The following is a 19101-nucleotide window of genomic DNA, read 5'->3' on the forward strand; positions in this document are numbered from 1 at the left end:
TTTCAGTGAACTAATGTTAATGGAGATGAGAGATGATTTTGACATACATTTGGTTTGACTGGATTTTTTTAAATAATTAACTTTTAAAGCAATGTAATGGATCAATGAGATATTTGTAGACCTAACACTGGTAATTATAATACAATGGGGGAAATCAAAAGACATTCTATGTAATTAAGATACATCTACATGTTCTATTCTGAGATGACTATATATTATATGATGTAAATTTAGTTTCTTTCGGAGCTTTTGGCTTTTCTGTAGGGATAAAATTTGCCCTGATAATTTTTAATTACTTTGGAAATTCTGAAATACTTTTATTTCTTTCTAAGTAAATTCCCACCATGACATATATTGTATTGTACAAACATACAAAAGATTAGCTGCATTAATGTTCCTAAGTCACAGTTAGGAAAGCAAGCAAAGTTAAAAAAAATACTTACAGGAGAAAAATGTCATATCTTCTAATGCTTTAAATATATTTAAGTTCAACTTGTATTCAATTTTCTTTTTTTATATTTATTAATCTCAGAAAACAGTTGCAGCAGGATAATAATTCTGAGATATTAGAGAGATTTTTTTCACCTTACATTACTAAATTTACATGTCCTGGCTCCCCCCTCTCCCATTCTCCCAAGTAAGAATCCCTCCTTCACTGCCTCTTTTTTTTTTTTTTCTTAATTTTTAAGTGTATTTATTTTGAGAGAGAGAGAAAGAGAAACCACAAGCAGGGGAGGGTCAGAGAGAAGGAGAGGCAGAATCCCAAGGAAGCTCCATACCATCAGCTCACAGCTTGATGCAGGGCTCGAACCCAGGAACTGTGAGGATCATGACCTGAGCCCAGATCAAGAGCCGGTTGGTCAACCAACTGCACCACCCAGGGCCCCCCTCTTTGTGAGTTTTGGAAGAGATTCTTGAAATCCAATATACGTCTCTTTTTGAACATTTGGAAATTGAGGTTCGGGCACTAAAAACAGAAGCTTTGAGAAAGTTCAATCTGAGCAAGTTTCTGTGCCTCTTAGACAGTGTTGGGGGAGGGAAGGACAGGGAGGGAGGCTCAGAGAGGAACTCAACAAGTTAGATGCAGGACAGCCCCTGCACCTTCTCCTCACCCATGGCCCTGGGCAGTGGGTCGAGGTCTGAACATGATAAAACTGCCTTTGAGGTTTCAGGACTCGGACAGCATAAAGGCCTGGTCTCTCCCTCCTCAGGTAAAGAGGGGGACCGAGAGCCTCCCTGAAAAGGCCGTGCACCATTTCTGTGATTTAGTGACTTACACTTGGGAAGGCAGAGTCATCTGCTCAGCTTCCCAAAGCTCTGGAGTGACCTAGGAAATCATCTGCCTACCCTAGATGAAGACATAGAAGGAGGGAGAGAAGAATGAAGGAGGGACAGACGGAGGTAGCCAAGTGGCTTCTGGGGATTCTTCTGTAGATGGAGGACAAGTGGATTAGGAGTGATTATTACCTTACTGGGAACTGGGTGAGTCAGGGTTCCATCTCAGCAGGGGCCAGTATCAAGGGGGATCAGCGTCTGTGAGGGACAGATGGGGGCCTTAAGTACTACGATAGTTACATTTTTGCACTTTCCATTTTGTGGATGAACCTTATACTGCCCCATATCTATACTTTAAAAATTTATACATCAGATCATCTTTTATTTTTTTAAAAGGTGGATGAAGGAGAAATATGGTGCGAGCTCATAAAAGAACAATAGAAAACCATGGACACTAATGAACTTTAAATTAATTTCAATTTCAAATAACTTTAATTTCAATTTAAATTAACTTTAAATTAAACTTAAATTTAAGTTTTTAAATCTTTAAAAAAATGTTTCATTTTAACTTAATGTACAATGTCAATTTTGTTCCATAGAAGTTGTCAAGCTAGAAATATGCCATTTTCTTTGAATTTATTTTTATCATCAATTTGGAAATTTCTCTAAACATTAAAAAGCTTTTTTTTAAAATATAGAATAAGGATGAAATGATACCTTTTTCCAATAGAGGTACTAGAATGATGTTATGCAAAATAGTTTAAATAGGTAATATCATGAGTAAAAAGTTGCGATAAAATTAATTATTTTTAGTTTTCTCCATAATGATGCATGTTTCTAATTACTGTGGTTAATCTATGAACTGCTCTTGTCATCATGACTAATGGCTAGACATCATTCCATCAAGGTATAAAATTTATTTGACTGTAAAACTTGTTACTAAGAATGACAAAAACAGAGGAGCAGTTAGGTAGCTCAGTGAGTTAAGCAACCTACTTTGACTCAGGACATGATCTCACGGTGCCTGGGTTTGAGCCCCCGCACTGGGCTCTGTGCTGACAGCAGAGAGCCTGCTTTGGATCCTCTGTCTCCCTCTCTCTCTGCCCCCTTCCCACTTGCACGTTTTCTCTCAAAAATAAATAAACATTAAAACATTTTTTAAAAAAGAATGACAAAAACAGAAATAAGCTATTCAAGAGCTAAAGGAGTCATATTGCACATATTTTTTAGGCTAACGTTATACATTAGGGTGTATATATGTGTGTGTGTATATATATATATATATATATATATATATATGTACTTATATGTAAGCATATGCTAATGCTTACAAGTACTTATGATGGTAAATAACTACCATTATATTGATAATGGTAGTTATTTATGTGGGAGATAGATTTTCAATAATGTTGAAACTGGATGTTAGGTCATGAAATTAACTTATAACTGTAATCAGTACAACAGGTATAAATTTCTTTAGGCATCAAAGTTTTAGTCATCAGAGTAGAAAAACATAATTTCAGTGGTACCTTGCAGAAAAGAGTGCACTAAAAGCCTTGCTGATGAGTGTCCAAGATAATATTCTTTTAAAAATGGAAAGAATCGGGGGCGCCTACGTGGCTTTGGCTCAGGTCATCATCTCATAGTTCATGAGTTTGAGCCCTGCGTTGGGCTCTGAACTGACAGCTCGGAGGAGCCCGGAGCCTGCTTCAGATTCTGTGTCGCCCTGTCTCTCTGCCTCTCCCATCCTGTACTCTCTCTGTGTGTCTCAAAAATAAATAAGCATTAAGAAAATAGAAATAATAAAGTAATATGATTGAAAATCACCTAATGTATCTCAGCTAGAAACAGTTACGTGATAATGGAAAATTAATATTGAAACTTAGTCCTAAAAAGTGCACAAAGTTGTAATGAGGCTACTCTTCCCGCGTGTGTCTAACCTAAAACCAGCACGGCTTCAAGTGATGTTATAGAAGAGGGAAATCAGAATGAAGAAGTTTTAACAAACTTCTGGCTCTTAAAACATATTACAAGCTCCTGTGCACCACGGCTTCAGGGATGGCATTTAAAACCTGAATGTGAATATCGCACTTTTGCTGCTGTGCCAGCTAAAAATATTTGCAGCTGCGTCTGGAAGATGTAGGAAAGCTTCAGCCATTTGATTTATGAACCCTCCAAGTGGAGTGTCTAGGACAGGGGCTTTTAGTCCGCAGTAAAGTCTTTGAATTCATAAACATTTTGCAAAACTCTATTCACATGCACAGAAACCGTATTTAATCAACACTGGTTTGCAGGAAGTGGAGCAGAGCAAAAGCAGTTATTGAATAATGTAGGGCTCAAATACTCAGAATTGGACAATGGTGTGAAGTTGTGACCTGTCGTGAGCATTTGCTCATCTGAACTTCCTTTGGTTTGAATTTGCCTTAAGTTTTAGCCAGAGAGCCAAACATTTGATTTAACAGAATTGTTTTTTGGGGTATGAAATCTCATGGCCCTACTAACTATCGAACAAATTCCGGAGCTTAACTCGCCACGATTTTTGTGTTTTGTGAAAACACATTTATGCCTGGTGAGAAGTGCCATTGCCATCAGATGCCTCAGACATGTTGAGGCGTCTGCAGGTGTTACGAGTCAGCAAGTGAGAACGCACATTTGTGCAAGTTGGAAGTTGTCCTATGAATAAGGACACCCATGTGGTCAGCTGGTGGCTGTTTAGAGGGAAGATTCTTAGGATACGTTAAAAACAAAGTTGGGTGGGACGGGGCATCCTGGGTTGTCAAGAAAGGGAGTCATTTAGTGGCTAGGAAATCAAATAAGTATGTTTGCATATATGTGGAATCAGAAGGAAGTCCTTTAAGTCAATGAGAATAGGAGAAAGATAGGAAAAAAAGAATGGCTCAATGGATGTCAGCTCTACCGATTTCTATATGGTAGGTTAGGGCTTCTGGGTCATTTTGTGTGCTTCTTTTTCCCTTTGCATCTTCCATATGTTTCCATTCTCTGTCCTGGATGAGTAGCCACACCAGTACAGGGTCTCAGTTCCCTATCTTTATTAGCCTCAGGAATTTCACTGTCCTTAATTCATCTGCCTTGGAATGTTGGGCTAGAATGTAATGATAACAGGCTCAGAATCTGAAGGAAGGCAGATCAGGGTTGATGCATGGTTTAGCTACTCCTTTTCTGTAAGATCTTGGGCAAGATGCCTAACCTCTATGAACCTCAGTTTCTCCTAAATTGAAGACAATGCTAATATCCATCCCCTAGCATCACTAAGGGTTATTAACTACCATAAAATATACAGAACGTTTAATTTAGCAGTCTGGCACAAAGGATTGCTCAGTTAATGACACAAATTCCTACTCCTTTTCTCTCCTTAGAGCTGAAACTGTCTTCCTTCTCTTGAGTACCTTATATCCCATCCTCATACCCTGGCCCAGAGGTGATTCTCCGGGGTGAACTCAACTGGCTAGCACTTCCTACTTCCCTTATAGCCGCCTGCTTCTTCCTGACAAATTCACCGTCCTACATCACTTTCTGCCTTATCTTGATAACTGGTGCTCATGTGAGTTCAGATATCTGGGTAGTTGGTGTGAACCCACTGAAAAGCAGCGTTACAGAGAACCTTGGAGATTCCGGGCAGTGTAGGAGAGAAAGAAGAGGGCAACACTGGAAAGACTGGAGCAGAGGAGAACAGACTTCAATGGAGTGAGTGTGTATTAGTTTGTTCAGGCTGCCATGACAAAGCACCACAGAATGAGTGACTTGAGTAACAGAAATTAATTTCCTCACAGTACTGGAGCTGGAAGTCTAAGATGAAGGTTTGGCAGAGTTTGAGGCCTGTCTTCTGGACTTGTAGATAGCTGTCTTTTCCCTGTGTCTTCACATGATCTTCCCTCCAGTTTGTGTAAGAGTTTCCTCTTCTTATAAGGACACCAGTTATATTGGATTAGGGCCCGCCCTAACCTTCATTAAAGATGAAGTCAGTCATCTTTAAAGATGGAATCAGACATCTCCAAAGTCAGTCACATTCTGAGGAACATATGTATTTTGTGAGGATATGATTCAGTGTAGAACAGGGAGCAAAAAAGGGGAGAAGGGAATGGATCAGGGCCACCTTGGGAGAGGCACAAAAAAAGCCTCCAGTGAAGGGCTGGTCCAACAAACCTAACCTGAAAACAGTCTCTATAGATTGTCTCAGCAGGAAAAGTAAGTGAAGAGCTAAGCACTTCAAGAACTTGCCAGAATGGGTTACATGCCCCCAACCTAGCAACATGTTCTTCAAGTGCTCTTTGCTGCTCTCAACCTCCCACAGGCAAGGTCGTTTCCCGCCATATTCTCTCTCCTCTTCAAGTGCAAATTTTCCCAGCCTCCATCCCAACAAGATCCATACTATTTTTGTCTCTGTTTTTTCACTTCCCTGGCTAATCCCGTTATCCTATTTTTTTCTCTAGTAACTATCAGCCATTTCGAATGTTATCAATATGTTCTCTATATCTTCCCTGTTTTCTCTTGATTAGCATAATAAATGGGAGCCAAATATGCAAAGTATGTAAAGAAAGATGAGACTTCAGATCTCCTGCTGCCCCTCCCCCCATCACAAGGGACAGAGCAGATGTCATTCGATATTATTGATAAACAACGGTTTCAACAACTGTTTGTGAATATTTGTGCTTGATGCTGACTGGGTTGATAAATCTTCCCTTGGGAGAGCCTGTCTCTGGATACGATCAAACTTATAACTACTGTAAAAGCTGTTCCCATGTTCAAAGAAAAAACAGCTGTACTTGCTCTTTATTTGACTTCTTAGAAGAGGAGAATCTTAACATTTTAAGTGAAAACAATTTAAGAAGGAAAATAATACTTTGAGTTCAAATAATTGCTTTCTTTTAAAATTTTTATTAAAGCACAAATTATTTTGCCACCAAATGTAAATTGGGGACTTTGAAGATTATTTTCCTCATCCTACCCTGGCCCCTTCCTCCAAACAAACAAACAAGCAAAAAATAAACCATCCCAATTCTAGATTTCCAGCAACATATAAAGAAGTTCTTATCTGGTGTTTTTGCCTGAATTGCTAAGTAACTGTCTAACTTTTTGTATTGACACATCTTGTATTGGGTAAGAATTTTTTCTGCTAAATCTTGTGCCTTGAAAATGTAATTGATATAATGATTATTTTACTATCCAGTAAAATCCTGGTAAAAAAAAAGCTGAGCAGAATTAAAAAAAAATCAAAGCTACCATTGGACAAACAATAAATTATTTATTGTTCGTATTTTGATACTCATACTCACTGAAAATTTCTATTATGTTGATGTGATTAATAGAAATTTTAGAGTTTCTAAAAAGTTATCCATAGGTTGTGTTTTAAAGTGAACACATCACTTTTTGATTGTTCAAGATTGAAGAAAGCAGATTTCTTAATAGGACGTACACAAACACGTTTTACATGACCTGGTGTTATTTTTACACACATTCAGAAAACACAACTAGTAGCATTTTGTAAGAGGATTTTCCCCTACCTCAGTAGACATCAATATCCTTTAGCTTAACAATATATGAATACATTTATAATGAATAAATTTATTTAAGGTGATAATAGTATCCAGTGAATACTAATTTTTGTTAGCACAGTAGTTGTTGAAAATGTAGTGAGAAGGTAATATCTTAGCTTTTGATAATGTACCAGATATCATAACTCCAGAATTTTAATAACGTTAAGACTGATTATGTTCTTTTTAACTTTATTTAGTTATTTTGAGAGAAAGAGAAAGCTCCAGCAGGGAAGGACAGAGAGAATCCCAAGCAGGCTCCACACCGTCAGCGTGGAGCCCAATGGAGGGCTCGAACCCACAAACCGTGAGATCATGACCTGAGCCAAAAGCAAGAGTCAGACACTTAACTGACTGAACCACTCATGCACCCCCAGATTGTTTATTTCTTTGTAGAAGAACTTATAAAGATGATAAAGTGCAACTATATTTTTAGGAAATGAAGGGAGTATAGTATTTGGGTTTAAAGACACAGTGTAACTTAAAAATGTTGAGATCTTTTGGTATTTATCTCGTGCTATAGTGTGTAGAGAAGACATTACACCAGATTTGAAAATGTTTGTTGCTTTATCTAGCTACTATTTTATCTTTAATTCTTTGTATATGGTTTGACTTGCTGAATTTTGATTCCTATAAACACTGGAGATTATATATACACACACACACATACTTATATAAGCACAGTCTTAATAACCATTAGACATAGCAACATATTGTGGATATGTGTTCCCTGCAAAGTTATGTTTTCCTCATTGATGGAAGATAAGGCATTTTTTTTCTGTGGATTAGAACTTTTGTTCAATAGGGGCACCTGGGTGGCTCAGTCGGTTGGGTATCTGACTTCGTCTCGGGTAAGGATCTCATGGCTCGTGGGTTCGAGCCCCACATCGGGCTCTGTGCTGACAGCTTGGAGCCTGGAGCCTGCTTCTGATTCTGTGTCTCCCTCTCTCTCTCTGCCCGTCCCCGGCTCACGCTCTGTCTCTCAAAAATAAATTAAGGTAAAAAAACAAAAATTAAAAAAAAAAAAACCTTTTGTTCAACTAATAAATGCATCTCCTTCTAAAAGTTGAAGGCAATAGATATTTTTGACATTCAAATTATTTAAATCATTTTATACCTTTAAGGTAATTTTAATTTAAAATATTTCCGTTAGACGCATTTATAACCAGAGTATACACTCCTCTCTATTTTGGAGAGATTGGTTCCTAAACTTTTTTCAGCCTTTGCCCCTTGGGGGTGGGGGTAGCAAGAGGAAAAGAAGCCACTCAAGTCAAGTGCTGGGGACTGACCCGTCTGCGGTGCACCTGTGAGACATGGCCGATGTTCCCCAGGGGCTGTGCACATAGGACAGCTTGTCCCCCTAGCTGAGCTCTCTTCTTCATTCGTTCACTTCTACTTGTTTGGAATCCTATGGCTTGAACTATTACTCTATTCTTCCTGCCCCCTTCTTGCTTCAGTCTGTTTGACGAACTTCCCCCAACACTTCCTTTCATTTCTCAAAACCACTTCTTCACAAACCGTTTTTGCCATCTCTGCTCTTCTTCCAAACTCAGGTCTTTAGAACAAGCGTTATTTCTCAATTTCCTTATAATGATAAAAAGAACGTTTGATTCCCATTAGCTCCTTTCTTTTCATTTCCCCCCCTTGTTTGAAGATTGCCCCTCCCTAAAAGATCCAAGGTATGCATTTACTATTTATATTATTTGGTTAAGAAGTCATGGCAAATGAAACTTACACTTTGCAAGTGTCAACGACTTGTTCTTCTGCCTGAGGTCCTTGTTAGATGCTGGGTGTGGAAAATGTAACTGTTAAGACTGATTGAAGATAATGAGATAAAAATCTACAGCTGAAATACCGCCTATGGATCTGTTTAGATGAAAGAAATTCACTGAAACGTATTCACCGGACAGGCAACAGTCATGCAGTTTCTATTTGTGTCGTTTCCGAAAGGACTACAAACAAATTTGAAAACATAAAGGTACAAAATGATGATACAGATAGAGGCATGCTTCTAGGGGTGTGTGTGTGTGTGTGTGTGTGTGTGTGTGAACTGCAATGTTTGATCTGTGTGTGTGCCTTGTTATAAGGCCTTGCAAACATCAAGCTGTTTCATGGGGTGAAATCTCTTTCCCGGTACCACAGTCCCAGACCCGACCAGACCTATGCAGTCAGCCTGCACTTGGACTGATTTTTAAAATCAGTCAAAAATTCTTGAGTATAAAAAGGGGAAAAAAAAAAGGCTCCACCACATAGAAGTGGTCCCTTTAAGACCTCCCACATGGCTCCTCTGACTGACAAGTCTGACATCTCTCATATTCCCCCAGCATTCCAGCTAATTACTTAGAAACAGATAAACCCACCAAAAGCCAACCAGTAAGTAGGAACGTATGTGAAGAGTGATCTCATCCTGGGCTCCTCAAGGAGACGGCACAGGCATGGAAAAAAAAGAGAAAGGCAAAAATAATAATCAGTGGTTTTTATTCCAACCATCTTCCTCCTTCCCTCCCCACCCCTCTGTTTTGATCGTCAATATTTCATAGTAAATGCACACTCTGTGAAAGATACTAGTGCGTATTCACTGGACAGATATTTGGTTTTAGGAAATCACTAAACTGTATCAGAAACTAAAGCATCAAAATTTTAACAGGCATTACCCTGGAATGATATTTGTACTATTGGGAACGTTCTAGAAAAATTAAAAAACAATCTCAATTTTAGGCAGTTGTTTAGGGCAAGATCTTCTGGAGGCAGTGGACAATGGATTTCAAGACATTTTACCAGAAAGGCTTAAAAGATTATCAACATTTCTCTCTTTTCTTTTCTTTCTTTCTTTTTTTTTTTTTTTTGTGCCTCGTTTAAGAAATTCTTTCCTATCTAAATGTGTCATGAAGATATTTTTTTTTCATTTTATTTATTTTAGGGGAAGAGTGTGTGCAAGTGGGGGGAGAGGGGCACAGGGAGGGAGAGAATCTTTAAGTAGGTTCCACGCTCAGCACAGAGCCTGATGCAGGGATTGATACCACAACCCTGGGATCATGACCGGAGGCACTGAGATCAAGAGTCAGACACTCAACTGACTGAGTCACCCAGGCACCCCATAAATATATTCTTATATTACCTTAAAATTTCGAGCTTTGCCTTTTCACATTTAGGTATTCATAATCTAGAATTTGTTTTTGTCTGTGGTGTGAGATTCTTTTATTTTTTCAACTGGAAAGGAAATGGTCTCATCAGCATCATTGCTCCAAAGATTTGTTCTGCCAAAGATGCGCCCCCTCTTGGGAATCCATTAGTGCTGTTCTGACATTAATCTTGGAGGCACTGCAAGGAACCTCAGCTCGGGGAAGAAAGTCTCCCAGGATGCTCTGCCCATTCTCTGTCCCCTCAGTTCCAAAGATACTGTATACCCCCAACATCTTCTTCCCCAGGTTTATATTTAAATGTCCCCACTTTTACCCTGAACGTCTCCTATAGCTGTTTTTATTTTTTTTATATTTTGGTTATTCATTGTATGTTTCTGCCCTTATAAGTATTGAGAAGTCTCTTTCCCTTCAGGAGGTCAAAGTGAATTTGCTATACTCTTACGTGTCAGAGCTTTTTCTGAGATTACATCTCTCGCTTTAAGGTTGCCATCTGCAAATTGAACAAATGTGTATTTTCACCAGTGAAAACAAATGACATTCTCACTAAGACAAAACCCTTTGTCCCCATAGGCCAAAGGTAAACAATCTACAAGACTGAGATCTATTTCTGTTTAAAAAAAAAATTCTTCAGAGTTTTCTAATATTTGTGGTCATTTCACTTGGTTAAAGTTCTATGAATTTTATATTTGCATTATTCTTTCAATGTGTGCAGTATCCAGATACTTCTAAAAGTGGTAGAATAAAAAATTGTTTTCTTGTTCTGAGTGGCCCTTTTGCCGACTATATTTGCCAGGATCCACATATATGCTATGATATATAGAAAGATATCAGAAAATAAGAGATATAGTTAGTCATTGTCTTAATCAGAGTTTTGGGCTAGTTTTGATGTATCTGCTAACCTGATTAAGAGCTTGAGGTGGTTATTTATTTTGTGTTGTTTTGGGGATGGTTGCTCACCTCCTCTGAATATCAGTTTCTTTGTCTAAAATGGTGACAATTGTGACTTTACAGGGTCCCTGTGAAGATTAAATAAGTTAATTTATAAAAAAATTTAGCAGTACTAGAATTGTCATATAATCGATGGTTAAAAATGGAAGGCAGTAGTAGTAGAATGTTTTTCCATTTTGCTACAAATATTAGGATTTGAACCGTTTGTGTATTATGTTCTTCTACACTTGCGGTAGGTGCTGACTTACTGAGAAATATTTATAAGTGTCATAAGTCCACTTTGATATTTTAAGTTATTAAACAGAGCCCAATATCTATTAATCGCATCAATCGACCATGTACATTATTCGAGTTCCTAATCGTGATATTGACTTTGTAAAGAGCAGATTGCTTGTAGAACAGCTAGACTTTTTATAAGTGAAGCTGACTGAAAAATTTCATACGATAGGTAAGAATAGAATGGGGTCAAAAGGGGCAAGTTTGTAGAACAAGTAATGTTCTGTACATGTCTTCCTGACCTCAGCTCGTTTAACGAATCAAGTACAGTTGTTTCCCACAAAATGTAATATTAACTTAATTTCTGAAAAATAGCCAGTAAGGCATTCACGTATTCTTAAATACAAATTAAGGAGATAAATTTGCTGTTACCCCTCACTCATATTGAGTTTCAAAGAAGTATGTTTTCCTTGGTAAAGATTTGGGAAGCGTGGAGAGAGAGAAACATGGCAGAAGATGTACCGTGATTCTAGACCACAGGCTTCGTAAAATTGGGATAATCCTCATTTAGCATTCAACAGCAGCTCTAGTGACTTGGTCATCCTTGCTGAAGAGGGCACCACCGGTAGCTCTCTGCCGCTGTCTTTTTAGCCTCCTCTGTGTGGATCTTGCATTTATACTCCCCATAATACAGGGCTTCTAAAGAGAAAGAATGGAGAACAAAGAAGCGAGCACTTCATGCAGCAGAGGCTAACACATTCAAGGAAGACTTTACATTAGCTTTTCCCCCTCTGGAAAAGCAAAACCGGAGATGAAACTTTGAAAGGAAAAATAAATGTAAAGGTAGCATCGTGGGGCCAGCATTCAGATAAGATTCTACAGCGACTTTTTCAACTCAGAAAGGTAGGAAAGGACAAACTTCAGGGTAGTACTGAATGATGAAAATCAAGTCCTTCATACCACCGGCGGAGGAACTGAGAATCACTAAGTTACCACAAACATATGGTTGGAAATGAAGCAAGAGAAAGACTGGGGAGAAAGGGGGTAGGAGAGTTACGAGCAATGTCTGAAGGGAAAGCAATAGCCAGATGTCATTAATTTTAATAAAGGTTCAGTGTCTTCAATCCACATCAAATAAATTCCTAAATTTTTTTGGTGAATAGAAGTATACAAATTAAAAAACAAGTCCTTCCTTTCCAATTTGGACAGCTTCTACCATACTTATGAGGAAACTTACCATAATTTCAATTTTGTATGTTGTCATTGAAGACAATTTTCTAAAGGGGAGTTTTCAATGCTGACAAATGCCTTACGCAGTTCTTTTTTTTTTTTTTTTTTTTTTTTTTTTAAATTTTAGATGAGGAAAATCATGCTGTTGCACGTGCACAAACCACTTTCTAACGTTCTTTAACCTTCTACCGTTTGGACTTGCCTCTCCCAAGAGAGATAGTTCAGTAAGTGGCCCATAACCGTTACACAGAAGAAGAGCCTCATTTTTTTCCAAAACCACTGAACCTCTCTTGTTAGACATCCCTGGAGTTTGTACTGATAGGACAACCATGAAGTCCCTCAGCAAATGGCGACTCCAAAGCGGTGCCTGTTGCAACCCTCAATCATCCAAGGCCAGCTCACAGCAGACATTGTTTACACAGTGGTAATCAACAGGGTAAATTTAGAATATCCTAGAATAAATTATGATAAATGTCCTGCTTCGGGATGATAACTTAATGGAGCAGACAGCGACTATCTCGGAGGGAGAGAGTGAATTAATGAACACTCTTCAGCAAACAATTAAGAGAGAACCCTTTGCAGTTGTGAAATTCGATTAGAGTATTTTAAAATAATTTGTACACGTTTCTCTTGTCTTTCTTTTATTCCAAGCTCATGTTTTAAAAGTTAAGAATACTTGTGGGTCTTTCGTGGGTCGAGGAATAAACTGTTTACAGCACAAGAGCAACAAGGTCTCATTGGGAAGATGATCCTCTGTGGTGTTCTTCCTCCCACCAGTGTGACCTATTGATCTCCAGGAAGAATCCTGAAGAGTGTGCCAGAAATGCAATCCTTAAACAGTCTTTTATTCTCTATAGTTAGGGTGACTGGCTAATATCTCTTCGAATCTATCAAAGCAATTTTTTTTTATGTCCTCCTTCTTGGAATTTTATTTCCACATGTGAGACTGAGTAGCCTGTATGGAATTTGTAGTTCACCTTTGACTTCAAAATCTGCACCAGCAGCCCCTAGTGAACAAAATAGCAGCCAGCGGATAGATCTAGTTTATTTCCATTTCCATCCGTCTGTGACCCTTTTCAGTTCCCATCATTTCAGCTTAACAATTTCATTTTTCACTCTAATGCCTTTATCCATTTGAGCAGAGATTACATTTCCCAACATGTATATTGTCTCCAGCTGAGGGATCTTTCTTTCTTTCTTTCTTTCTTTCTTTCTTTCTTTCTTTCTTTCTCTTTCTTTCTTTCTTTCTTTCCTTCTTTTTCTTTTCTCTTTCCTTTCCTTTTCTTTTCTTTTCTTTTCTTCTCTTCTCTTTTCTTTTCCTTACTTTAAGATTGAAATCACAGAACAATGCTTTTCTTATTTTCAGTTCTTGGTATTCCAGATTCTGGTTGTTGGAACAGAAGCTGAAGGGGATAAAGTCAATATTAGTTAAACATAGTTTCTTTGATAAAACATAGATTCATCCATTTTGGAAATTACTACCTTTGCTGTTTCCTCCAGGGGCTCCCAGGTGTTTCATTTTGCGAGTGGGGCAGAAGTTTAACACAGTGGTTAGATAATTTGATTCTGAACTCAGCAGAACTAGGTTTTCATCTCTATTCCACCACCGTGTTGTCTTGGTTGAGTTACTCAGCATCTCTAAACCACATCTATAGAATGGGATTAATAACACGGATTTACGGAAATGCTGGAAATGTAAATAAGAATAATAAATCTAAAGAATTTGGTGGTTCCTGTTGGAGTGGCCATGATGGAAAAGACAAACAATAACAAATAAGCAAAGAGGAGAAAAGGGAATCCTCATGTACTGTTGGTGGAATTGTGATCCATATGATCTAGCAATTTTACTTCTGGGAAAGTAGCCAGAGGAGACCAAAACACCAACTCAAAACAATCTACATTCCCATATTAACAGCAGCGTTATTGACAACAGTCAAGATACGGACACAATGAAAGTGTCCATCAATGAATGATCAGATAAAGAAGTTGTGGTAGATATATACAATGGAATATTATTTAGCCATAAAAAAGGAGGAAGTCCTGCCATTTGCAACAACATAAATGGATCTTGGGGGCATTATGGGGCATTATGCTAAGTGAAATATATCCATCCATAAATGGATCTTGGGGGCATTATGCTAAGTGAAATAAGTCAGACAGAGAAAGACAAATAATGTATAATCTCACTTATACGTACGTGGTATCTAAAAACAAAACAAAACAAAACAAAACAAAACAAAACAAAACACCACTCCCCCAAAAGAAATAAAAACAAAACCCAAACTTACAGAAACAAAGATCAGATTTGGTTTTACCCAAGATGGAGGTTGCAGGGAGGGAGAATTAGAGGAAGCTGGTCAAAAGGTACAAACTGCCAGTTATAAGATAAATAAGTACTAGGGATATAATGTACAACATGATGACTCTAGTTAAAACTGCTGTATGATATATGAAAGTCATTAAGGGAGTAGATCCTAAGAGTTCTCATCGCAAGGAAATTTGTGTCTTTTGTTTTTTCTTTTTGTTGTGGCTATGTGAGATGATGGCTGCTAACTAAACTTGGAGTAGTAATAATCATTGCACAATATATGCAAGTCAGATCATTATGCTGTATACCTTAAACATATACAGTGATGTATGTCAGTTATATCTCAATAAAACTGGAAAAAAAATTAAAAAATGGGGCGCCTGCGTGGCTCAGTTGGTTAAATGTCCGACGTCAGTTCAGGTCATGATCTCACGGTTCATGAGTTCAAACCCCATGTTGGACTCTGTGCTGGCAGCCCAGAGCCTGGAGCCTGCTTCAGATTCTGTGTCTCCCTCTCTCTCTGCCCTTTCCCTGCTTGCACTCTATCTCTCTCTCAAAAAATAAATATACATTAAAAAAATTTAAAAAAGTAAAAGAATTTTGAGGTTGATGAACACTCAGTATTAAATATAATGACTACTTTTCTGTTTTTAATCCACAACGACCATGTTTCTCTAAGTCATTCACGGCCTCTTGAACTGTTTCCAATAACTGTGAGCTATTTATAAGAAAAGTTTGGTATATAATATAGGCAAAATGTACCAGATGGCACGTATGAAGAGGTTTTGCAAACCATAAAGCAGTGTGTAAATATTATTATAATCGTGAGAACACATGTAGGTTTTCTTGTCCAAAAATAATGGTAACAGCTCATCTTGAAGTGTGCAAGGGGCACGGTGGCACCAACATAGGTAATAGGAGTATTAGTAACATCAGAACGGAAGTGATAAAGCAATCCCAGGAGGAAAATAAATTTAGGCCAATGTATCAGGCTTGCTTTGGGTCACAAACGACAGAAATCTGACTCACACTGACTCTGGGCTGCTCTGATTCCCCAGAACTAGAGCAAATACTCACTCAGGGAGTAGATGGTGGAAACAGCTCCACCAGACTTAGATTAGAAAAACAGTCTCTGCGGGGCGCCTGGGTGGCTCAGTCGGTTAAGCGTCCACTTCAGCTCAGGTCACGATCTCGCGGTCGCGAGTTCGAGCCCCGCGTCGGGCTCTGGGCTGATGGCTCAGAGCCTGGAGCCTGCTTCCGATTCTGTGTCTCCCTCTCTCTCTGCCCCTCCCCCGTTCATGCTGTGTCTCTCTCTGTCTCAAAAATAAATAAACGTTAAAAAAAAAAATTAAAAAAAAAAAAGAAAAACAGTCTCTGTATAGATTGGGATTAGAAGATCAGTAAACGTCCAAGGAGAACTGGAATGACTTTACTGAAGAAAATAAATAAATAAGAGAGGAGTGGAAGCTCTTCCAAGTAGGGTATCAAGGAACACCCCGTCCCCATCTTACAGACAGTCCTTCATGTCCACAGCAGTGGCATCAACAGTGAAACATCTGCATGGTCCCAAATATTCTTCCTTATCTTGGGAAACAGGATAGGCCTGCTCTCAGATCTGACAAGCCCACTTGCCACATTAATGATGTTTTATTTAGTGACAAACGGATAATGACGAAAAACTTTCAGGGTACCAAGGACACTGTTCAGCAACTGAATAAATGTGTTAAGATAATTGGTACATGAAGAACTGCTAATATAGTGAATTTAAAATATACTTTATAATCACATGAAAAGATAAAACTTCTAGTTAATGAAAAAAGTCATTGTGAAAATGGAAATTTCTTTCTTTAATACAGTATAAGATATGTTCCACTTTGTGGGTCAGAAAGCTAACTAAATGCAAAGTATTTCACAGAGAGAGCTTCAATCACAGTGGAAGCTTGGTAAATATTTGCTGATTCTGTCATTACTTTTTACCATGTACGATTACTTCATCAATTCACAGGATAATTACCATGTCTGTATAAATTGCACTCCTACATTTAGCTTGCTTTCTATATATCCCATATACATAGAATGATATATCTTACTTCATTGAATTTCATCATAATGCCTTGAATTTACTTTCCACTGAGACTACTTTCTCCATTATGTACATTTGATATTCAGCTACAACTTTTAGAAACATCAAAATAGCATTTCCCAAGAAGATCCTGATCGGAAGCCATTTCTCTGTGAGGTACTATTGGCAAATAAAACATGGCCTCCATCAAAATGTAAGAGCTGTGGTGCTGTTGGCTGGGAAGGTCATCTCTTGGGACATGTGGTGCCTATCACAGTGGTTCTTAATATTTGGGGGATCATAGAACCTTTTGCGAATCTAATGAAAGCTACAAATCCTTCACTTTAGAAAGATCTACATACACATACCTTTAAAAATATTTGCTTAGAATTTGGGATCTCATGAAGCTGCTCGTGGAATACTCTGAGGAGTCCTTAGATTTGACAGAGTTTAAGCCAATCTAGGATTTACCACCATAATTTGGAGAAAGTCTCTGAGAACTTCACAACTCCAGGAAATTTCACGGTTCTGGTCTATTGGTCACTTGCTCTTTTCATTCATTCATTTATCTATTCACTTTTTCATTCATTCATTCATTCATTCATTCATTCATTCGTTTGTTCATTCTGCAAATTAGATGAAGAACACTACCGTGAAAAGCACTGTAGTAGAGCATAGTGCGTTCAGGAAAAGTCATTCATTTAATAACAGCATTTTTTAACAAGTTTATTTATTGGGGCGGCTGGGTGGCTCAGTCAGTTGAGTGTCCGACTTTGGCTCAGGTCATCATCTGGCAGTTTGTGGGTTCGAGCCCCGAGTCAGGCTCTGTGCAGACAGCTTGGAGCCTGGAGCCTGCTTCTGCTTCTGTGTCTCCCTCTCTCTCTACCCCTCCCCTGCTCACGCTCTGTCTCTCTCTGTCTCTCAAAAATAAATAAATGTTAAAAAAAATTTTAAGTTTATTTTTGAGAGAGGAGAGGCAGAGAGAGAGAGAGAGGCAGAGAGAGAGGGAGACACAGAATCCCAAGCAAGGAGTTCCCCTCTGTCAACACAGAGCACCATGGGGGACTCCATCTCATGAACCGTGAGATCATAACCTGAGCTGAAATCAAGAGTCAGATGCTTAACTGAGTGAGCCATCCAGGCGTCCCAATAACAGCATTTATTATATGCCATACACTTTGTCAAAAAATTCAGGATTTCACATTTTGAAGAAACAGATGAATATCAGCCTTCCTCAGGAAATAAGACAGAAGGAAAGGAAGAAAATATGGTGAGTGTCTACAAGCTACCAGACACTACAGTAGATATCTTACCTACATTTTCTATTTTGGTCCTACTGCTGTAGGAAGGTGGTTACTATTTTCACCATTTATCAATGAGTACATTGAATTGAATGGGGAGTAAGTAACTTGCTTAAGGTTGTATGTGGCAGGGCTAGAATACTAATCCAACCATCTGGATTTCCAAATCGCGGCAAACTCTGTTGCCTCCCCAGGGTAACATAAATTTAGGTCTATTCAAATGACAGAGCCAAGTCAAAAATCTGTGCCTAGTTTTATAGAATGCATGCATTTTATGTGCTTTTTGTTTATTTTATTTATGTATTTGTTTAATGTTTTTTAATGTTTTATTTTTGAGAGAGACAGAGCACCAGCAGGGGAGGGGCAGACAGAGAGAGGAAGACACAGAATCAGAAGAAGCAGGCTCCAAGCTCTGAGCTGTCAGCACAGAGTCCGATGTGGGGCTCAAACCCATGGACCGAGCCGAAGTCAGATGCTCAACCTACTGAGCCACCTGACACCCCTGTATTTTTTAAAAGATTAAATATATTATGAAGAGACAGCATGGCCAGAGCAAAGTACATTGGTCCAACAATCCAAGTACTGCAAATAGAGTTCCAGTTTTTTCGCTGACTATGTGACCTTGAAATAGTTGAATTTCTGAAGGCTTTAATTTATGAATCTATAAATTGGGGTCAAACTAGGTGATCTTTCAGATTTTTTGAACTTTCCATTTTTGTGGTAGATCCAGTCAGATTATCAAACTGTTATGAAGTTTAATCATTTGAAGATGAATTAGGTTATATCTATGCACACACTTTTTTCGCAACCTAACTAGTTAAAGAGAACTGTTTATGTTACTAGACCTTAACATATCAAAAACCCTAGAGAGAAATGGAAGGCCAAGAGAAAGTGCATGGTTCACGTACAAATGATCAATTTCCTTGAAAATGCACTACTTAGAAGTCTCTATCACTTTTTAAAATTTTTTTAATGTGTATTTATTATTTTTGAAGGATAGAGAGAGAGAGAGAAAACAGGGGAGGGGATGGGAGGGGCAGAGAGAGAGGAAGACATAGAATCAGAA

The sequence above is a fragment of the Panthera leo genome, chromosome B1 (genome assembly GCF_018350215.1).
Source record: "Panthera leo isolate Ple1 chromosome B1, P.leo_Ple1_pat1.1, whole genome shotgun sequence".
Lineage (NCBI taxonomy): Eukaryota > Metazoa > Chordata > Mammalia > Carnivora > Felidae > Panthera > Panthera leo.